Source organism: Empidonax traillii, unplaced genomic scaffold (genome assembly GCF_003031625.1).
Source record: "Empidonax traillii isolate 1590-97213 ecotype Southwest subspecies unplaced genomic scaffold, ASM303162v1 scaffold351:size1117198, whole genome shotgun sequence".
Lineage (NCBI taxonomy): Eukaryota > Metazoa > Chordata > Aves > Passeriformes > Tyrannidae > Empidonax > Empidonax traillii.
In genome coordinates, this window is record NW_020955544.1 from 410034 (window position 1) to 430652 (window position 20619).

Sequence of the window (20619 nt, forward strand, 5' to 3'; positions counted from 1 at the left end):
AATGCTGCCCATGGGGATGAAGACTGTCCCCTGCACTGCACACACCACCAGCCTGTCTGGGATGAGAGGGATGGCAGGTCCCCCTCCCCACACTGAGCCTGGCTCACAGCAACAGGCACAATAACACATTACTTTCCCATTGCTCTTTCTGACCACAGAAAGGCAGAATTGGATACCCACAGCGTTTTTTTCCCTCCGTTCCCACACTCACCCCTGTAATTTGCAGAGCAATCTCCGCTGGCCAAGCCAGCGCTCCCACCCCAGTGCCAGGACAGGATGAGCCCAGTGTGGTCCCTGGGCACAAGGCAGTGATAAGCAGCAGAATGAGAGGCTGGAGAAGGCACAGCTTTGCAAACACTGGGTGGGAAAGGCAAGAGGAGTGCTAAAAGCTCTTAGCAAGCAGGGAACGGAGATGACCCTACGTGGCAGGGTACAGCCCCACTCCTCCCAGCCAAATGCCTGCCTCTTCAGGAGACACATAGGGATATGCCCAAGGTATGGGAAAAGCTCCTTGGAGAACTTGAGTTATGAAATACAGATCATGACTTTAAATGAGGTTGAGCTCTCTTTTTTCTTTATTCTCTTCGAGCAAGGCAGCAGACCCTCCCCACACCTTTCAATGCCAGAAGCAGGGGTGTCTTATCTCAAAGAAAAATGGGATGCAGGGAGGGGCAGAGAGACCAACATCACATGCAGATCATTAATCCCAAAACTTGGCCTCCTCCACTTTTCCTCAGGGCTGCCATTTGTACCTTCATGCGGCTGCTGCCTGAGACAGACCAAAAGAGTCCCCGCTCCTCCTGCTGTCACTGCTGCTGCCTTCCACTCATTTTTGGCAGAGCCATGGGTAGAGATCTGTGCTGTCAGTTTGCAAGGAGGAATTTAGTTTTTAAAACACCATCGAGCCCAGCAGCAGCTGACACAGAAGGGGAAGTACAGCCCATACGCACTGCGGCTGATTTGAGAGGCAATTTTCTGTATTTCCCACCAATTCCCCCAGCAAGACAGGCCTGGCCCTGGCCGGCACCCTCCAGTGCACAGCCAGAGCTGGACAGTGAGGCTGTGGCTGTGAGTTTACCCTGTGCTGCCCATGTCCTCTGGCAGCCCTGAACCACACAGACACAGGGATGATGCCTCAGAGGACCCAGCGCACTGTGCTGATGCTCCTGAGCATCAATCACTGCCCTGCACCCCCATCCCCTCCATGTCAAGGCACTCCAAAAGGATCCTCACTCACCCACTGTCTCTACCCAAGGGCTACATGCCCTGGTGTGGCACACGGAGGTCGCCGACCTGAATGGCATTTCATCAATCACCGTATCTCTTTCTCTCCCATTTTTTTTTTAATCACCTTAATGCAAGAAGCTTTATAGAGCTTAGCACAGTAAGGCTTTCATAGCCTCCAGCTTTAACTCGGCACTACTGCGTTTTTTACCTTTATATGTTGAAATCAAATTTGTAACCAAATGTGAACAACAACCCGGCTGCTCCTGTGGTTTTGTTCCCTTTGCTAGCCTGATAGGCTTCTCATGTGAAGACTTTTTAATAGTGTCCTTTAATGATGTCTACAAAAGCCTCATTAAAGTACTATCATAATTTAAGCTAAATAAACTCAACACAGTTATTTTTGTAATCACATATTTTTCTTGGGGCCTTTCCACAAACAATAAAGTGCTCACTGAAAATATGCTACAAAAGAAACACATAAATCTTCAGCTTATCTGGTGGTATGTTTTCCAAAGATCTAAACCTTTGATCAGCAACGAATTAATTTTCCATTTACACAAAATAGAAGATGTATTTCCAGGATAACCAACTAACCCTGCAAGTCTGCATTGACATGTGCCTTGGCAGCAGCTCAGGACTCCCTCGCTGCCGCCCTTTTGCTGCCTGACACTGTCAGGGTTGCTGTCACATCAGATGATTTTTATTTTATTTTTTGGCTTCAAACCTGTCTAACAGGGTGTTTCGGGTCAGTGGTTATGTCCTAAGGATTTCTTGTCTTCAGTCACTGAGTTCCCCTCCTCACTAGCCATGCCCTGCCTGGTCCCACCACCAAAGATGTGCATCCCCCAAGACCAGGGGCCTCGACCATCTCCGTGCTCAGAGGCAAGTCTTGAGCCAGCACAGAGTCCTGGACAAGTAACATAAGTCTGGTTTTTACCTCCTTCAACCAGACTGTGCACATCTTTCCTGGCTGCCAGCAGGATTTTTGCTGCTTCCCTTGCCCTGGCCAGGACCAGGTGAGACCCTGCACCCAGTCGGGTGCCGCAGGCAGGCCCTGGGGCTGCACAAACCTCCAGCCAAACTCCCCTGAGACCACTGAAGGTTTGGGGTAGCTTTGTTTGTACTCCCACCCAGGAGACACAGCTGCCTATCCTTTGCCAGCTAAGAAAAAAGACCTGTTTTCTGCTTTCACCCAAACTGTGTTAAATTCACAGGGAGGTGGTAAATCCAGCACATTTCTGGATCCAGCCAATTCTCTTGTAACGTGTCAGGGAGGAAATCCTGCACTTTGGGTCACGAACAAAAAGAGGTTTTCACGATGTCTTCAAGCCTTTTACAAGTCTTAAATTTCCCAGTTTATCTGCAGACACAGGGGGATCAGACATGGTCAGGAATGCACTTGGCTCTTCACCTCACAACTGCTCAGTGGGAAGAAAGATGCCCAAATGGGGGTTTATATCAAGAAGTAGACCTGGATGACAGTAGATGGACTGGCATGTGCTGTTTTGGTTCACCCTGAACTCCATCCATTACAATACAATCAGGCTAACCTTAAAAAAAGCCCCATAACATAAAAAAACCCAATAAAATTATGAAAAGTGACATCTCGATTCAAGCTTAGGTGGTCTCCCAGCCCCAGTGCTCTGAGGACCACGGCCCAGTGCTCACCCTGGAATGCACAGAGAGGGTCATCCTGTCGTAGGCAATGGCAAGGTTCCCAGCCTGGCTGTCACACTGGTTGAAACTGGATGGAGCTCCAGTGTCCCCCAGACAGCCTGGCACTGCACACACATGACAAGAGATGTTTGCTATTCTTCCCTTTGTTTTAATTAGTAAGAACAACTTGTTTTCGTGGCTTGACATTTGTTCATACTTAGGAATAAATTGCTTCCTTGAATGATACGCTGAGATTACAACGGGCTTTCTGTGTTTGTGTTGGTTTTAGTAGCTCATAACAAACCATGAAATTCATTACTCTTGCCACAAGCACCCACGAGATGTGCCAACCAGGGTGTGATTTATACACAGCTCAACTCATGGAAATTAAAAGGTTTTAATGTTGCCTGCAAGAAGTCCAGGGTTTGAAATTTTATACAGTTTTTTATACAGAAAAAAAAAAAAAATCCCAGATGCAAACTACTGCATTGTTTTATCTGCCTAAGGACTAAACATTAAAGTCAGGTTAAAATAATTCACTAAATATTAAGTGTATAATTTGGACAGCCTTTTTAGTGATAAGCCTTCTGGCCCGCAAGTTACTTCATTCTCATCTGTTTCTAACTGCTTGGAAGCTATTAAAAGGCAGATATTTAACAGCAAAACTTCTCTGCTGTAATCTAATTCGTCAAAGCATTCTCACCGAAAGGAATCACTAGAGAACAGCCTGTGCCTCACCATCCTTAATGGGAACGGGCTGTCAGTCATACTCCAGTCCCATCTCTCCATGCCGCGTCAAGCCTTGTACATCAAACCCAATATACAAATCGCCAGCTCCATCAAGATCATTAGAGCCGCTCAGCCCGTCAGGGAAAGGTCAGCGCGTCGCTGGCTGATGGCTGCCTGCTCCAAACACAGCATCAATCACAGCCCTCATCAAAGGCGGCCGCGCCGGCGGGAACGTGCAGCTGGAAACCTGCATCCCTTTCTCCTGTAACCTGTCATCCTCTAAACCAGCTTCTCTTGTTGTAAAACACGGTCAGGCTTTTATCTTATTGTCATCTATGGGGAGATGCAACTATACAGTGGGCTCTAGGAACAGGGGGGATCAGGACCTGCAGGGAGGGATTAAGATCGTATCAGGAGAGGGCTGGCCCCTGACTCCAGCACTGGCTCCCTCCTCCCCAGGGTCCTAGACTGTCCCTTACTCCCTGGGACAGGTCCAATGCAGGCATTATCACAGGAGCATCCCTCCTCACTGTGCCAGACCCAGACCCACACACCTAGGGAACAGTCCTAAGGAAGGGTCAAAGCCATCCTGCAAGGAGATGCTGCTTGCCTTCATCATAGCCACACCAAGGCATGGCTTGCAGATGTCCCCAGCCAGGGGATTTTAGGAGTGCCCCACACTTGCAGAAAGACTAGAATCACCATGCCAGGCTACTGCTGCCTTCCACCAGCCAGAGCCTCAGCCATGGCACTCCCAGCTTGTACAACCCCACAAGGGCATTCTGCCCACAGCTCAAGCACCAGAACGGGTGGACAAACCCAACTGTTGGCGATTAACAGGGGGACACCAGCATTATTGAACACCCTGGCTCCCACCAGCCACTGCTCATTAAATGTGCTGAAAACACAGGCCATTTCTTCCTGTTTTTTCCCCTGCCATGCTGTGCTGCATGCAGCATTATCTTCAAAGGGCGAAGCAAACATGTTTGCTAAACATAAGCAGACTAAATACATCAGCCTTTTAGAAGCAATTATTGCTCCTAGAGACTTGGTGAGTCTTATTGTTTCGTGGCTCAGGAAGAATTTTGCCGGCTGCTTTGGAGTGGGCTGTTCTCCAAAGCAAGAGCCCTGTGACAGGGTGTAACCCCTCCCCAGGGAAATAAAAACCAGGTGGGCATCCAGAGGAGCCATGCTTTCTTTCTGCTCAGCATTTAACTCATAATGTCTCCTTGCAACAAAGGAACAGCAGGCTGGGGGTCAGCTTGGCTGCTGCCAGTGGCCGCACCAAAGGCAGGTCAGCCAGGCTCCTGTGGCAGAGAGGAGAGGAAAACAGTGGATGGGGTTAAAGCTGGGAACCTTCCAGTGACATGCCCAGACTGGAGGGGATTGCTTTGACCAGTAGTTAGACTGGTTACACTGGTACAGAGGAAAAAACAAAATACAGAGGAGAAAAGGCAACAAAGCTGGGCATCGTCCTCTTCCCTCCATCTCAAACAAGTTGGGATGCTCCAGATCGGGGTGGCTCACCTGAATGAGATCTTTAGAAGTCTGGAATTGCAGAGTCAGGGCAACATCCCCCCTTTTCCATGACCTTAATTTAGGGCAAACAGCTCAACCCCCACAATTCCTTCTCTGTACAAGCTGAGATCATTCCCCTGAGGGAATGCAGAGGGGGAACGCCATGGGGTTCCCTGGGGTACTAAGCACTTCAGACGTATCTCAAAAAGATGAGCAACCATGGATTGCCAACCCGACAGATGGGGGAAGGAGAAGGGAAGCTCACGGTACCAGCGAGACTATTGTAATTAGTGTAATAAGCAGCAATCGCAGCTCAACAGCTGCCTTCCCCTCCCTGAGCGCCTGCTGCACACACCAGCACAAACCACGGCCAAGGATTTGACACTTGCTGTGCTCTGAACATCTCTGCCGTGACAAAAGTTTTGACTTTGGTAGTTTTCATCCCGCCTAAGACACAGAGCAGAGCACTAATCTGCTTTTGCAGCCTCCACTTCCACCCGAGCAAGCAGCACCCTTTGCTTACAGAAGGGAGATAAAACTGGGTTTAGCTTTGATGTCAACTATGATTTTGCATGTGACTTTGAACAAAACCTTGTCTCCTCTACGCTGAGGCAAACCTGCCATACTCAACTTTCTGAAGCCTCAGAGATGAGCTGTTCTACAGAAAATGGCAAAACATGACAAAAATAATTTATGGGGGGCATACACAACCGTCCTCCTTGGATGGGTATGTGTCCAATGTTCTTCTCTGAAGCATCTCTAAGCTAACTTCCCTTGAAACACAACAACAAAGCTGGCAGTGAGCACTCAGCACAGAAAAATTGTGTGCAGCTTCAACTGTGTTCCTCTACCACCCTCACCCCTAGACACCAGTTTTATGGGCTGGATCAACATACACAGTCAGCACAGGGGTTGCAAAGCTGCTGATGTGACAGGCTACAGGACCTTAATTGCAAAAATATGCTGTGGCTTAGACCCAGACTAATTCTGAATCATTTCTGGTGCTCATGCTCCAGGAGGGAATGCTCTTCTCGCTTCCTTTCTGCTATCCCTTGGTCTCACAGAGGTGGTCAAGGGAAGCAGTCAGATCCTCAGGGTATCTGCATATTTTGGCAGTAGTTAAGGATTCAGTTCCCAGTGTTTTTTAGTGGGTGTTAGACACTCAAAAAGTGTCTGCTGTTAAGATGTTTGGAGGTGTGACCTCCAAGCTCTTCAAGCAAGGGACTATTTCCTGCAGTGCTTAAGAAAATGAGAGTATGAAGACAACAAATGAGGACAAGCTTGGAGAGCAGAAAATGTTTATGTCAAAGAAATTTAACTCCTCATGAAAGGAAAGAAGCCCAGGCTGGGCGTAGAGCTCAGGAGTAACTGCAAACAGGAGGCTGAATGTTTCCTGAACCACCAGTTAGGCAGCGAAAAGTAAGCGGCAAGTTAATCAAAGCAAATCTACGTGGGGTGCTACAAGGCATCGCTTCATGCAAAGTGAAAAACAGGACAGACCAGAGGCTGAGGCGCAGTGAGAAGCCCTCTGTGCTGCACGCCTGGCACAAACCACGCCAATGTCGTGACTGCCATGGGGATCGGCTGCCTTCTTTCTCATGCAAAGGATGGGGGAAACACATCAGAGAGCAAAGAGCACGGTACAGTCAAACCTTTCACTTGCTGCTCTGCTGTGCGGTGCCAGTGGAAATTAATGGGGGTTTCAAGTACATAAATGGATTGCAGAGACATCTGCAGCGAGTCTATTAGCTAATTAGTCAAGATTAGCATTTATTTTATCCAACAGGCACTCAGGTAAAAGAGGTAGTTTTCTTGCTGTACATGTCCCTTTTATACTTGTCAAGAACTAGGACAAAGCAGTCTCCTGGGTCTCCTGGAGACAGCAATACCAAGAGGAACTTTGTCTTCCCCGAGGGAGATGCCCATGGGCACAGCCTGAGCTGGGCATGTCACTTGCTGTGGCTGGATGGGGCCAGCATCTCAGACCTTCAGCCCCAAAGCCCAAATATGGCAGACCTATGCAACAAAGCTGCTTTTGATACGAGTCTGAGACCAGTCTTGGGCCTACAGCACTGGTCTGGAACGAGGTATCTTAAAATCTGATACATGACCCTGTGTCATCTCACAATATTCAATCCATCAGGCTGCTACTGCTTCAGACCTCCGATTTATGCTGTGGGAAGTCTAACACACCTTGCCAAAATCCTTTATCTGAGGATGTAACAGTCAGCAAATCAACACATTTCAACCATTTATGTAGCTTCACTTAACAAATGTAAGAAACACTTTCATTTTGTATCACCAGAGTAATTTGATGTGTTCTATGTTGTTAATGAAAAAAGCGTTAATATCATTTTATAATCAGTTCTAATCTTCCTGGCATCATTTCACGCCTGTGGATAACTCATTCCATAACTCGGTACCTACAGCTCATGTTGGAAGAGGCCCCCAGTCCCAGTCGGTTTCCAGAGCCCTGAGAACTCAATCTCTGCTAATCCCAGCCCTTTACAGCAACTCAGACTGGAGCAATCTAAAAAGGAGACACATGAAGTCACTTAGGCTTATCTCTCTAATTGCCTGCCTGTGAACCAGGGGTTCAGTGTCAGCCACTTGCACTCACATCAGACACGGCAGCCGGAAAAATCAGACCTAAAATATTTACTGTGAGCATTTTGAGAACTGTAAGTGAAACTACCGAAATCCTGCTTACTGCTGCAACTCCAAAAGCAATGCCAGCTACAAGGGACTCATCTGGTAACAAAGCCAGCGTTCATGCCTCTCCCCTGCTGCAGCCCTTTCCAGGTCTGTGGCTGTGTAACACAGAGTCCAATTCTCTCGACAGCTTTCTTGCACTGCCCAGTGCCAACAGAGTGAAAATGTTAATGAATACCGTCCCATAAATATTTAATGCACATTTTCCTGCAAGTCCTGCTGTGATTAAATAGCCACCTCATTACTCAGGCCCATCTTTCTTTCTTTTTTATCTTTGCACAAAATACCAAGAGTTGGAACTACACCCATGCAATCGAGCTGCAGGAAACATCACTGCATAAACCAACACCAACAGGGCAAAATCCAAACACAGATTTCCAAGGAATGTAAAGAGAGGTCGAACCCTGTCAGAGCAAGTATTTCCTCTCGGCTACCTCCTCTCCCAGGATCAGCAGAGAAAGAAAAGCAGAGGGGACAAGTCAACAATATTCTTTCTTCTTGAGCGCAGTTATTTGTCTGGTTTTATTATCTTTTTCCATTGCATTTGGAGGTCCTGGCCACAACAGGGGTTCACTGCAGGTACTGTCCAGATATGGGCATCCCTGAGTACCACCCTGGGGCTGGCTCTGCTCTGGCACCAACCCCTGAACAGCTGCAACAGGAACTCTGCTGCTTCCCTCCATCTGCAACTTGGAGGATGTCCATGATTTGTCTGAGGTTACACAAGCAATCCAGGACAGACGTGGAAGGGAACACAGATCACCCAGAGGCATTGCTACATTGGTGACGCTCCCCCCCGGTGTGCAAAGCACAGCTGACCACAAGATCCGCCACAGCTGCATTTGTAACGTCACAACAATCATTTAGGCATCGTGATACAGAAATACTAGGACATTGTTTTCTGGGCCGCTAGAATTGATGTATTTGAGTCCTTCCCACCAACCCTCAGCTATTTTGCAAACCAAACTGAGAGCTCCAATTCCCCTGGGACACCCCAGAGCACAAGAATAACGCTGAGCACCGAGAGTCAGCCAGGGCTGGCAGCGCCAGGTTTGGGGTTTGTGCAGGCTGCCAAACGTGACACGTGGGATTTCGAGTGCTGCCATCCAAGCACGTCCCGGCTGGAGCGAGTGCTGGTGCTGGAGACACGTTTGTGCTGCTGCCTGTGGTTCTGCGCCGCAGGGCGATGCTCTGGGCCATGGGAAACGTTTCCTCTGAGAGAGCAAAGCCGTACAGCCCAAATTCACGCCAAAGTGCTAAAAATGCAAGAGACTCAAAGCACTAAAGCTTGCGCACGTCAGAACTTTTGGTAATTCCTCCCAAATACATGATTTTTTGGCACGGGTGCTACAATGTAACTGGAGGGTAAGCACTTAGTTCCATTTTAGCTGGGAGAGCCCCAGCTCCTGTCTCTCCAATTTATATATGGAAGCAGGTTCATTACACAATACGTGTTTCAGCGAGTTCTGTGCCGGGGAGGGTGTGAAGTCAAGGCTAAGGAGGGGAATATCATTAGGAGTAATAAACTGTACAAAAAAAGGAACAAATAGGCTGGTCTGAAGCACGGGCTGCTGCCACGTGTATCACAAGGAGTCTCCACAGAGAAACATTTGGGCCTCTTTGAGAATCAGGAAAAAGGGCAGCAAATAAAGTGTGTGGGGAAATACTGGTGAAGAACTGGTGCCAGCAGGAGAGGTTGCTTTTGAAGTGTTGTGGAGAGACCCTGGGTGGTCAACACAGTGCCATATGCTAATACATGGGAAATTTAAAGGCCACTGAGGATTGAAAGATGCATTATCCCCTTCAGAACTGCCCCTGAGATACCATCCCAGCCCCAGTCCAGTGGATACACACAAAGAGAGCTTTCAGAAGACCACTTCAACTTACTTCATTTGTTTGCATAACACTGATGCCAGGAAAAACCAAACATCTACACTCTCTCATTTCAAATTCACGGCTGCCAGGAGAGCCAGCCCATGGGAAGCACCAACAACCATCTCTGGGAGTCAGAGCCACAGATGCCAGCACATTTCTACTGCCAACCACCACCAGAACCCTGATGCAGCAGCAGCAGCAGGGAAGCCAGATCACCTGAGCTCCCTTACTGACTTAAGATGACAGCTGCCTTCTGGAGAGGAAAAAAAAAAACCTTTTAAAAGAGAAAAAGCAGGAACTTTTTTTCCCCCTCCTCAGGGTGAACAAACAGACTCATTTAAGGTGTAAGTAGATGAAGTAGCTAATTAAGGAAATAACCAATAACTTAATCAAGATCATTAGAGGAAGCAGCATGTTGCTGCCATTATTTAAATGGTAGCAGAGCAAAAACATTCTTGTGGAACTGGAGCCTCCAAAACGTACGGACAGCCCAATCCACGTGGGGGGAGCTTCCAGCAATGTCACCCCATTGCTGGTGCCAAAGCCACTGAAGAAAACACTCAAATCTCTTGGTAATTTCTCACAGACTGAACATTTAATCATCCCCAGCCGCTGCTGCAAAAATCCCAAGTGAATGATTTGCGTGTTGAGAGAAATTCCCCGTAAGCAGCAGCAGAGTCTTCTGCCCCGGGATGCAACCCCTGCCTGTTTTTGGCAGTGGGGAGAACAACCCCTATTGCAGAAATAAAGTTTGGCCATATTAATTTTGCTTTAGGTTTCTTGTGCCAAATGTGCTCCTCAGCCAGCTGCCCCTGGGGATGGACTCCAGGATTTCTCTACCCCCCCCCCAAGGGGGTGTTTGCACAGCACTGCCACGTCTCTCTCTCTAATTACTCCACCAGTTGCATAGATAAAACATCTGCTGAAAGAGGGAAGGAATCCTAAAGCACACAAATAATTTGCACTGCCTAAAGAAAGGCAAACAGAGGAAGCTGTTAAACCCCCCTGCCCAGCAAACAGCCCCAGGAGCTCTGCCCAGAGTTGACATCCACAGACTGTGGGCTCCTCTGCCTCTCCAGCAGGAATAAATCCTTGTTTCCAACTATAACTGTGGTTTGTTACTAACACAGCCTTCTTCTGTTTAATTCCTAAATTATCCTAAAGCAATTGAATTCAGCAAGTTGATTAAGTACTTAAAAGACTTTGTTTCCTTCAAAAGAAGCCTTTGTTTTGCCTGAAAGAAAATTGGACTTTTTCCCCTGAATTCATGCTAACAAAGGCATAAGAAATCCAACATCCCAAAGTTAAAAATACCCCTTTATCCTGCATTAAACACAGCTGCCAAAGGTACAAAATTCGCATTTTGTCATTCCACACAAATCCTTGCAACAGCTGAGAAGACACACAGCACGTTTGGAAACCCGGAGCTGAAGATAAGCTCCAGCCTCCCGCAGGGTTTTACTCTTCAGGGGTTTTTCAACAGAGTGAAAAAGCAAGAGCAGCTCAGGGGCTGGTGACAGAAGTCATGTTTGCATCAAGGAAAAGTTTTCCTGTGTCCAGATATTAGTTCAGATATTAGCAGAAGATACAGCACATCCCTGCTCCTGGGGGGATGGTGGGGCTGTGCCTGGTCCCCCGGCAGCCCCTGCCTGCCCCTGGGCTCTGCCTGCACCGAGAGCCAGTGCTTGCAAAGGGCAGGCAGCAATCAGGGGCTAAAAAAGAAAATCATTTCCTAATGCAAACATTTGTACAGCATTAAAGCGGCTTATACTTTCAGATGCTATAAATCGGGTGCGATTACTTACCCTGGCTAAACAGGCATTCACACGCTGGAAAACCCCCACGGAACGGGCGAGAGGAGAGGGAAGGACGGGCAGGACGCACTGTGGGGCATCCTCCGGGGGTGGCAGTGCCCGGGCTCGGGGGCTGCCTGCGCCCCAGCAGCGGCTGCGGTCATCTGGGGAGGGCAGGTCCCTGCCGGCTGCCCCGGCTGGCGGAGCGACGCCCACCGCAGTTTTAGCTTATTGGAGAAAATCTTAAGCCCTGATCCAATCCTGTCCCTTTACCCAAATGTAGCTCTTTGCGGAGCCAACATCCCTTCCAGCTTTGACTAGCAGTATGAAAGCAAAGTTACCTTGCCAGTATACAAATCACATGAAGAGAAGCAGTAACAAAAAAAAAACAAAACCCCACAAACCTCTCGCAATTTGCTTCACTCGTTCTCCCCAAAAAAATTTCTTATCTACCTACTTGGAGGAGACCACAGCTGTGTGAGAGCACTGAAGAAAGCAGGCAACTCTCTGCCTGTATCACCGGATCAAAAGTCAGGAAGGTAAATATCAGGATGCCAATAAAACCAGTGTTTGTCAGAACGCCTGCTGGTACCGCTGTCACATCTGGGGTAGGACTGTAACACGTATGGAGGAGGTTTGCAGAAACAGTCAGCACATGGTTCCTAAAGTTATACTGAATTTCACAAAGGTACTCTACTGAATCATAAAGCACTGCTGGCAAACAGCCTGGCTGGCCAAAACATATGGTTTGCCTTCTTTTTTCAGCCTGGTGCAGACACTGACTGTAGGATACGTCTTTCTCCGTATACACTAATCTAGATGCGTGGCTGCGATGCTCACTTTTGACACTCGGGCTACACTGGGTCTGCTGGCAGTGGGTCAGAAAGCAAAGGGCTACACCACGGGCAGCTGCCTGCTGCAGGCAGCGACCTGGAATCCTGCCTTCATCCGCAGACAACGGACAGTCAGGGATAAAAGCCTCTCGTGCAACAGCACATTCCTGCACTCGGTTACAGATGTGCAACCCTGGAGCAGCTCCAGGGCGTGGGCCGGCGCCTGGGTGAGCTCTGAATGCACACACACAGCCACCTCGAGCGAGGGGGGAGCCAGTGGTCTGCGCTCCAGGTGTCCCGGCGGACAGGCAGCAGGATCCAGATGTGGGCAAGCTGCCCCAGCCCTCGCACAGGCTAGCAATTCAATGAGGTCTATTCATGGAGGAGGGAGCAGGGCTTCAAGGAACACAGAGGAAGTGCTTTTTAGGGGTATTCCCATTGTAAGCCCAATAACCTCCTTTGCATTCTAGTCCCCTCCACCGCTGCAAGCTTTAAATATAGAAATAATCAAAACATACATTAGAAGAAGAATTTAGAACTTGGCAGTGTTGATCTAAGAACCATCTCACTTGGGAGTGGGGCTAGAAGAGTGCGGGCAGCCTCGGGGAAGGCTGAGCCTGGCTCTCCAGGAACAAAAGCAGCTTACAAACCAGGTTTGCCACGTGAGAGCCTAATTAGAGACCGAAGCCCACACAGCAAACAGACAGACTACAGAGGAAATTGGAGTCTAATTTACATGGAGAACGATTACTTACTGCAACCAATTAGTGTCAAGCTGACTGACAGAATACCCAAAATATATTCTCCCTACCCTCCTCTGCAAGTCTGATCTTTCCTCGCTGCGTTATTTAACCTGGGTAGTTCAGTAGGTGAGCACCTCATCACTAGACATGGGACAGAAAACAGAGACTTTCTGAGCTTCTCCATAAGAAACACAGAGCTAGAGCCACCCACATGCCATCCAGTGCCAACCTCAGCCGAGCCAGGGATAGCAACAGAAGAGCAGTGCAATGTACTTTGTTTCCTGGTCTTAAATCCTTAAATGACATCCTGAAGGTCCCAAAATTAATTATTCAGGAGAGGTGCTCCCCTATTCCTGAATATGTATTCTTTCACACCCTCATTTGCAATTGTGTGGTAGAACTTCAGGCAAAGGTTGTGTCCCTGTTTCCTTTACAATGTGCTCAGGCTGTGGGATTTGGGTCCTAACCCACGTTGCTCTGCCACAGCAAAGCACCATCACACAGCACCGCTGCTGCTGCTCAGGACAATCAGCTCCAGATACCTGCTCAGCTGCTCACAGAACAGCTCTTTCTTTGCAGACCAGTCCCTCCTCTCTGGTCGTGCTGTTCCCCATGCACTGGCAGGACCATTGCTGCTCAACAGGGAAATGGGGAATCCCACTGCTGCTGGAGAGAGCCAACGTGGACAGAAAAACTCCTCCTTGGCTGCCATAGCACAGTGATGCCCAAGGTCCCACCAGTGCCTGTGCTGGGGAAGGACATCACCTTTGTTCAGGGCTTCTCTCTCCAGCTAACCAGGAGGAAGACAACTTCATCATGTTTCCCAAAGTACAAGCCTGCTGCTAGTTCTGCGGAAAACCTGCCCCTCCTCCCTATCAATTACTCCACAAACTGGTAAAAAGACTTTTAAAAACTCCTCAAATGCACACATGGAATCGACCAAATGTCATTTATCTTCCTTTTACTGTTACAGAAGAAACCATTCTATCATCGTTTTTCCCTTCCCAGCAACATGCTCATTATTAACAGGACTGACTAATTGCTGTCCTTTCCTCCATACCCTTGATATGTGCATTTGGAATGCACAATGACAACAGTATTTCAGTGCAACTTGCTGTGTTATTCTTCATAAATTCTTAAGGACAGTCTGTCTGGGCAGCCTCTCTGACTACTCATCAGACAGCTCTTGTGCACATATGCTCAGGCACGCAAGGACCACATTTTGGTTATTTAAGACCAGGCAATCAACCCTTCCTTTGAAAAGCACCAGTATAAAGCATATTTAAAGACTGTATGGGTCTTCTGTATGGATGAGATAAGCTATTCTTCTAGTCTTTGCAGACTACATGGATATATAGCATTTTAAAAGAAACTTATTCTAAAAAGAAAACTTGAAGGAAATGCTTGGTGGAGTATCTGTTTGATAATATCTGGAGACAGCCAGGACCTCAGGAGGGGAAAAGCATGAGCAGGGATCCTTTGAATTTCAGCTCACTTCAAGTCATAAGTGCTAAAACAACTTACACCACAGGAGCACCATCAAGAGAGGTAATGCAGGACATCTCACCTGGGTCTTCTTTGGGTACAAACAAAACACCAGAAAGGCTGCAAATCCTGGTGGCTCTGGTCTCCCTCTTGGTTAAATTAAAAGTCTCCATTAATTACCAAGTGGATGCAATGAAAATGTACGTGTGCTCATGCTCAGAATAAGGCTGTTAATCTGGTGTTTGTGCTCCTGGAGTTTATCTCCTCCACACCTCCCTTCTCCCCTGGGAGCTCACTCGCTGCCACTTTATCTGCAGCTCCAAGGACAACACACACTGCTTCATTTTTAAATTCCCCTCCAGTGCTACGCCCCGAACCAGCTCTTCAGAGAGGGGGCCTCCACCAGCTGTAATTCTCATTAATTCCTCTTACGATTAACAGGTCAGCTCACTCCACCTCGATGACAGTGGGCTTCGGAAGTCCAACTCTATCAAAATTATCTATGCATGAGAGACAATCATTATAGCAGCAAGCGCCTCACTGAGACTTTTATCAGCTGTGCACTTGCTGCTCGCTGTTGTGCCGCTAATGGCTTTATAGAGAGTGGGGAAAGCTTCAGCCTCACTGCTCTGTGGTGGCTCCAGGCACAGGAACCTCTCTGCACTGGGAGAGATGTTGATTATAAAGCTGTGGAGGCAATCACTCCTGGAGAGGGGCAAGGGCAGGCAGGAGCACAGGGAAATTAGAGAAACCTTCTTCTGAGCGTATCCCATTAGGGCTGCTGGCAATTATGTGTGCTGATCAAGGAGGTGGGCTTCCCACAACCCCCTCTGAAATTACCAGGAGGGGAGAGGAGGGGAGGTGAGAAAAAGAAGGAAAAAAAAAGGAGACGAACAGAAGCAGCAAAATAACCCTCAACAACAGCAGCAGACATCCCTCAGGTAGCTGGGAGCGGGGGCACAGGAGAACAGCCTCCTCCCTGCAGGCATCCCTGTGCTGGTGGTCACTCAGAGGAGACCCACAGAGATAAAAGGCAGTAAGACCAGCTGAAAAATGCTTGTAAAAATGCTAATGGTCGCAGGTCCTTTTAAACCACCTCCAGCACTGCTAAATCACTTCTTTTATTTGCTTTCTGGTGGAATTTGCTTAGGTTTGAGCTCTCTCCATGTTTACGTTGATATGCTGCACGCCCTGGTGTGCAGGTCAATGCCAGCCTGGACCCGTGAGCCAACCCACGATGTGCCAACCTCTACAGACCGTTCTTCCCCTCACCTTTCCACTTTTTTCACTGGTTGCACAGGAAGAAATGAAGAAACCAACTTAACAACATCTTCCTTTCAATATGCACCGTTGGGAGCCACTGTAATAATAAAAACCAGAAGGAAAGGCAGGAACTTTCATTGCAAGCACTGCGCACCCTTGCAGTCCTGACCCCGAAACTCCTGACAAGGTAACACATTATTAAGAAATATCCATATTAATCCCAACTGTAAAGCTCTACATTCAGCCAATTAAACTGCCTGAGTGGCTGAGTGCTCCTGGAGACCTCTGTACTCCCTCTTTTTTTTTTTTTTTTTTTTAATGCCCTCTTAGGGAAAGGAATGGCTTCTGCAGAGACACCCAGCTCCTTCCAGCCTCGCCTTGTGTGTATAAAATGTTTTTTGGCTGCTTTCAAACACTGTACATTAATCTGCGCGATGGAGCCTGTCTCCTTCAGCATTCGATGATTTCTCTTCGAGGCGGGTAAGACAGAGCTGTTCTACTTGGCATCACATCGCCTCCCTGCCCCCTTCCCAGCTTTTTTTTTTTTCTTTTGTATTGCCAGAATAGCTTACAAGCCACCACCCCGGCGTGTGTGAACCTGGAGAAGAATATATTGCTGTAGGAGCCCACAGATATATGAGACAGCCAGGATGCTCCGTAACAGAACTGGAAGATTATAGTTTTAATGCTTCAAATTATGAAAAATACCATCAACTCCCTTCCTGCAGCTTAGGACACATCACATCTTTCTCCCTCAGCCAGTTCTTTGCCTGTGACTGAACCTGGAGTGACAGAAACTGCTTCCTGAATTAAGGGCTGCTGGAAACAAACCCCAGAGAGGTCTTTGGGTGGTGATGACTGGGATTTTTCTCGAGCAATGTGAGCTACACTGTCCCACCTTGATGAGCTCCTGCACCAATAAATCAGAGCATCTCCCCCACGCAAAGGGCTGTCTCACACAAAGCCAAGTATTTTTACTAACGCCACTCCCAGGACATGCATTTTCATGCCTGTCTGCCCAAAATTTGCACAAGTGAGGATGCCTGTTGCTCAGGCTACTGCCAGCCAGGCACCTCGCTGGCTGCTTGCATGTGTGGCCCCTGCCACGGCCAAAGCACATTCTGAACTACCCACAGGCCACCGAAGCCCAGACTGATGAATCATGACATTTCTTCAAGTCTTCATTAAATACTAAAATGTTCAGCAGTTGCAGTCAACAGGCTTCCCCACGGCAGACACTGAAGCTGCAGCCTTGTCTGCTGGGAAGTGTAACCCTGGCTGTACCCCACACAAGAGACACACTTGGCTGCGGGACCGAGTGGTTCCTTGCCACGAGCCATGGTGGACATTTCCCTTACCTCCTCCGCTCCTGGTGGCAGCAACTGCTTGATCACACCCAGGTTAACCACCTCTTGCTTCCACCATGGATGGGGCTTCCCGGGAGGGAGGATGGATGTGAAGGATAAAAGCTGTCTCAGAATGTATGAGCATCCTAAACCCCGACATTGCTGGAAATCCAGCAGCCTCAGCATTCTGCAGCACATCTCGCGTTTTGGAAGCTGCAATGGGGGCGCCGTGCACTTTCCCTTATTTCCAGGCATCCCTAAATCCCTGGCTCCTGGCAATTCTACAGTGATTAAACACACAGTTCTCAACACTGAAATCCCATAAAACCAAAAATCCATATGGGGAGTGTCCCTATAAACCAGCCGATACCTGCCAGCAGCTGTAATCTTGGTGCCATCGGATCTGCACAATAAATGAGTTTATTTTACTAGGGCAAGATTTTTCTACAACTAAAATGGAAACAAAAATTGGCTTGCGAAGACGAACGATGCCTGTGAAAGTTTTTTGCTGCACTTGATTAAATACAGCACACAACAAACCCATTTTTTCCTCCTTGAACAATAAACTCAATAGTTTAAAATTAAGCCCAGCAGGGTAAGCAAGATTTGTGTAGATTTTGAAAGATACTGTGATTTTTTTTTTTTTTTTTGAAAACCTGATTGCAATGTATACACACACTTTGCAAAATCACTGAAGTACCTCTGGCACAGAACATAAACACAGGGAAAGCTAAAAATCATGTCATGTTTTTATCTCAGTAGAGCCTACACCGCCAAGTACAGCCATGCTTTGCTATTTCACGATAAACCAACCCTTTGCTTTTGATGATTTTAGTGTGTAACCACAGATGTGAATGTACATGAGTATCATAAAAAGCAAGCAGTAAGAAAAAGCCCAATCATGAACCTGAACCCCACACTTCCCAAGCAAAAGGGTATTTGTAGATACCAGAATTACCATTTCTCTTCAAGACAACTGATCCTTTTCATGAAAATATAAGAAGCTCTAAAGAAATTCTGCTTGATCATTATTAAATGAACAGACCTCATGCATTATTTTTCCACGAAAATGACTGAAGCTTGGCTTTAGCATAATCCTGAAGATTATTTACATCTTCTGTATATTTTTCCACTGCTGCTGAATAATCACAGCTCCTTAGGAAACCACTGCCAGAGAAACATAAGTCTTTTTTTTCCCTCTCCTTTCCTCTTTCTTTTACCTGTTTTTATACATTCTTTCTTGCACAAGAGCAGTGAGGAGACAAACAGGCATGACAGAAATCCTTGGAGAGCAGTTGAGAAGGGGCAGTGTGTACATTCTCAATCCTTCTCCTCAGTCCCCAGCTTCCAGACATATGATGAAGGGGAGCTTGGGTTGCCTTTCAAACATTTTTTTTTTTTCAATAGAAAAGCCTAAGAGAGGAAAAAATTGTGACTCCTCGGAAGGCAAGGGGAGAAGCTGCCTCTCCTCTGTGGAGGAAAGGGTTCCAAAACACTGCAGCTTCCTTTGAGTATTGGGATGCTTTGGGGAGGGATTCTTACAGGGATGCTTCCAGACAAGTGCTTCAATTTCTGCCTCAGCATCCTTATTGTTTCCAGTCACACAACCTGCCTTCCTCTCCTGCTTCTGCCCTGTGCACTAAAACGGCTGTGCTCAGGGAATGAAAACAATTAAATACTCTTAAACAGGCAGGGGCTGCAACTGGCATGGTAATGAGGTCATTATGCGCCTAAACGTGCTTTCTAAAAATAATTACATCCAGGTATAGAGATCTCCTGGCTGCACTGTGCCCAGGGAATTGTCTTAATACAAAAATCTCCAACAGCCCGGTTTGGTTTTGCTGTTTCAAAGCAAACCTGTTCCCATCAGGATAACAACAAGGGCTTGGCTGACGTGCAGCATCCCAAATTTCAGCTCCTCTCAGGTCAAAGGGAAGCCAAGAGACCTGGTGCTCTGCACAGCCAAATGCTGCACTATTGCCAAGGGTCACTTCTCAATGCACCAGGGCACAGACAAGCTCAGGGACCTCTGCTCCACAACCAGCTGCCACCACAGGTCAGGACCAACATCTCATCCTGCTCACGTAACGTGCTCCCTGTCACCATCGTGGGGACAGACACTGCCAAGGTCTTGCCTGGGAGGGATCCCATCTGGCAAGCAGCCTTGGTTAGAATTACACAGCAGCCTGGGCTGCAGAAGGCTCATTTGCAGTAATTAGAAGCATGATGTGGGCACATGGGAGACTTCAAAGGACACCGGTAGCCTCGATGGCGCAAGTCTCTTTTTTTAGTGGTCAAGCAGCAAAAACTCCCCTGTGCCCTTGAGCTTCTCTTAATAAACCAAAACTATACAGAATTCTTTTTTTTTTTTTGGAGGTAACCAGGCAGGTCTCTGCAAAACCCACTCCAGGGAAAGTTAAAGGTAAAAAATTTTATTTTAACATGCGCAATTCCCAGAATCATAGAATCATATAGAGTGGAAAAGTCCTCTAAGATTACTGAGCCCACCCCATTAACTAGCACTGCCAAGTCCACCACTAAACCACGTCCCCAAGTGCCACAAAAGACGTGCATGTGTGTTCACATACACACACGTTCCCTGCTCAAACTCACAGCCGTATGGGCTGCTTTGCTTCCACCAGTCTCCCAAACTGAATACAAACAAGGCTTCATGTGTACTGGAATCTGTAGGAAGCTTAACATTTACTTGGCTTTTGTGTAAACACTTACGTGAATTACACAAGTTTCAGCCAAGAGTCTCGGCACCCCGCCGTGCCGAGCCAGATAATTCATTACAATTAAAAGCAGAAAGAGAGGCAATCACGCTCATTCAACACTGGGTTGGTATGGATTTGCTCTTCCAAATGGTTTCCAATTTGTCTTTGCAGCAGCTCAGCCTCTCTGGAGGAAACCTCACTGGCTATTTGCCTGGCACTGCACGGGGATGCTGCTCCTGCACCCAGGGCCAGGCTGTGCACAGCACGGACCCAGGACACTTAAGTGTCTCAGCCTCAGCTGTCCCACACCATCAAGGCAGGATGTTTTGGCCTCTGCCTTTGCACCATCAGAGTGAGGCCAGTTCTCACTGAAAATCACCATGCAGGCAGGTGAGAGCTGCCCTGGGTACAGGTTTTATACATACAGAGCGCCACATCCCAACAAAAGTACTTTAATAATAATGACGATAATAACAATAATCAACAAAAAGGCATGTGGATATGGTTTAGTGCCTGACTTGGCAGTGCTGCCTTGATGGCTGGACTCTGTGGTCCCAGAGGTCTACTCCAACCTTTATCATTCTATGATTTAAGAAAAAAAAAAACCATAGGCAAATGCATCACCCCAAACTGCAAGGCAGCATCTATTCCCCAAGCCTCTGCCTTTCTCACTCAGTATTCATAATATGCTAAGCTATTAAAACTATCCTATGGAAAGTGCC

At 47.6% G+C, this 20619-nt stretch overlaps 1 protein-coding gene across 2 annotated transcripts in view; it reads right to left on the reverse strand.

The window, feature by feature from the left end:
* The window catches only part of PRICKLE2 (prickle planar cell polarity protein 2), a 103884-nt gene that overhangs the window by 45822 nt on the left and 37443 nt on the right, over positions 1 to 20619 (reverse strand). The window contains exon 1 of one of the 2 annotated variants that reach the window (XM_027892416.1): positions 11523 to 11623. The exons of the other annotated variant lie outside the window; for it this stretch is intronic. The gene's annotated coding sequence lies outside the window, so the exon portion shown is untranslated. Of the gene's footprint in view, positions 1 to 11522; positions 11624 to 20619 lie in introns of those variants that run through there. 2 annotated transcript variants of the gene reach the window in all.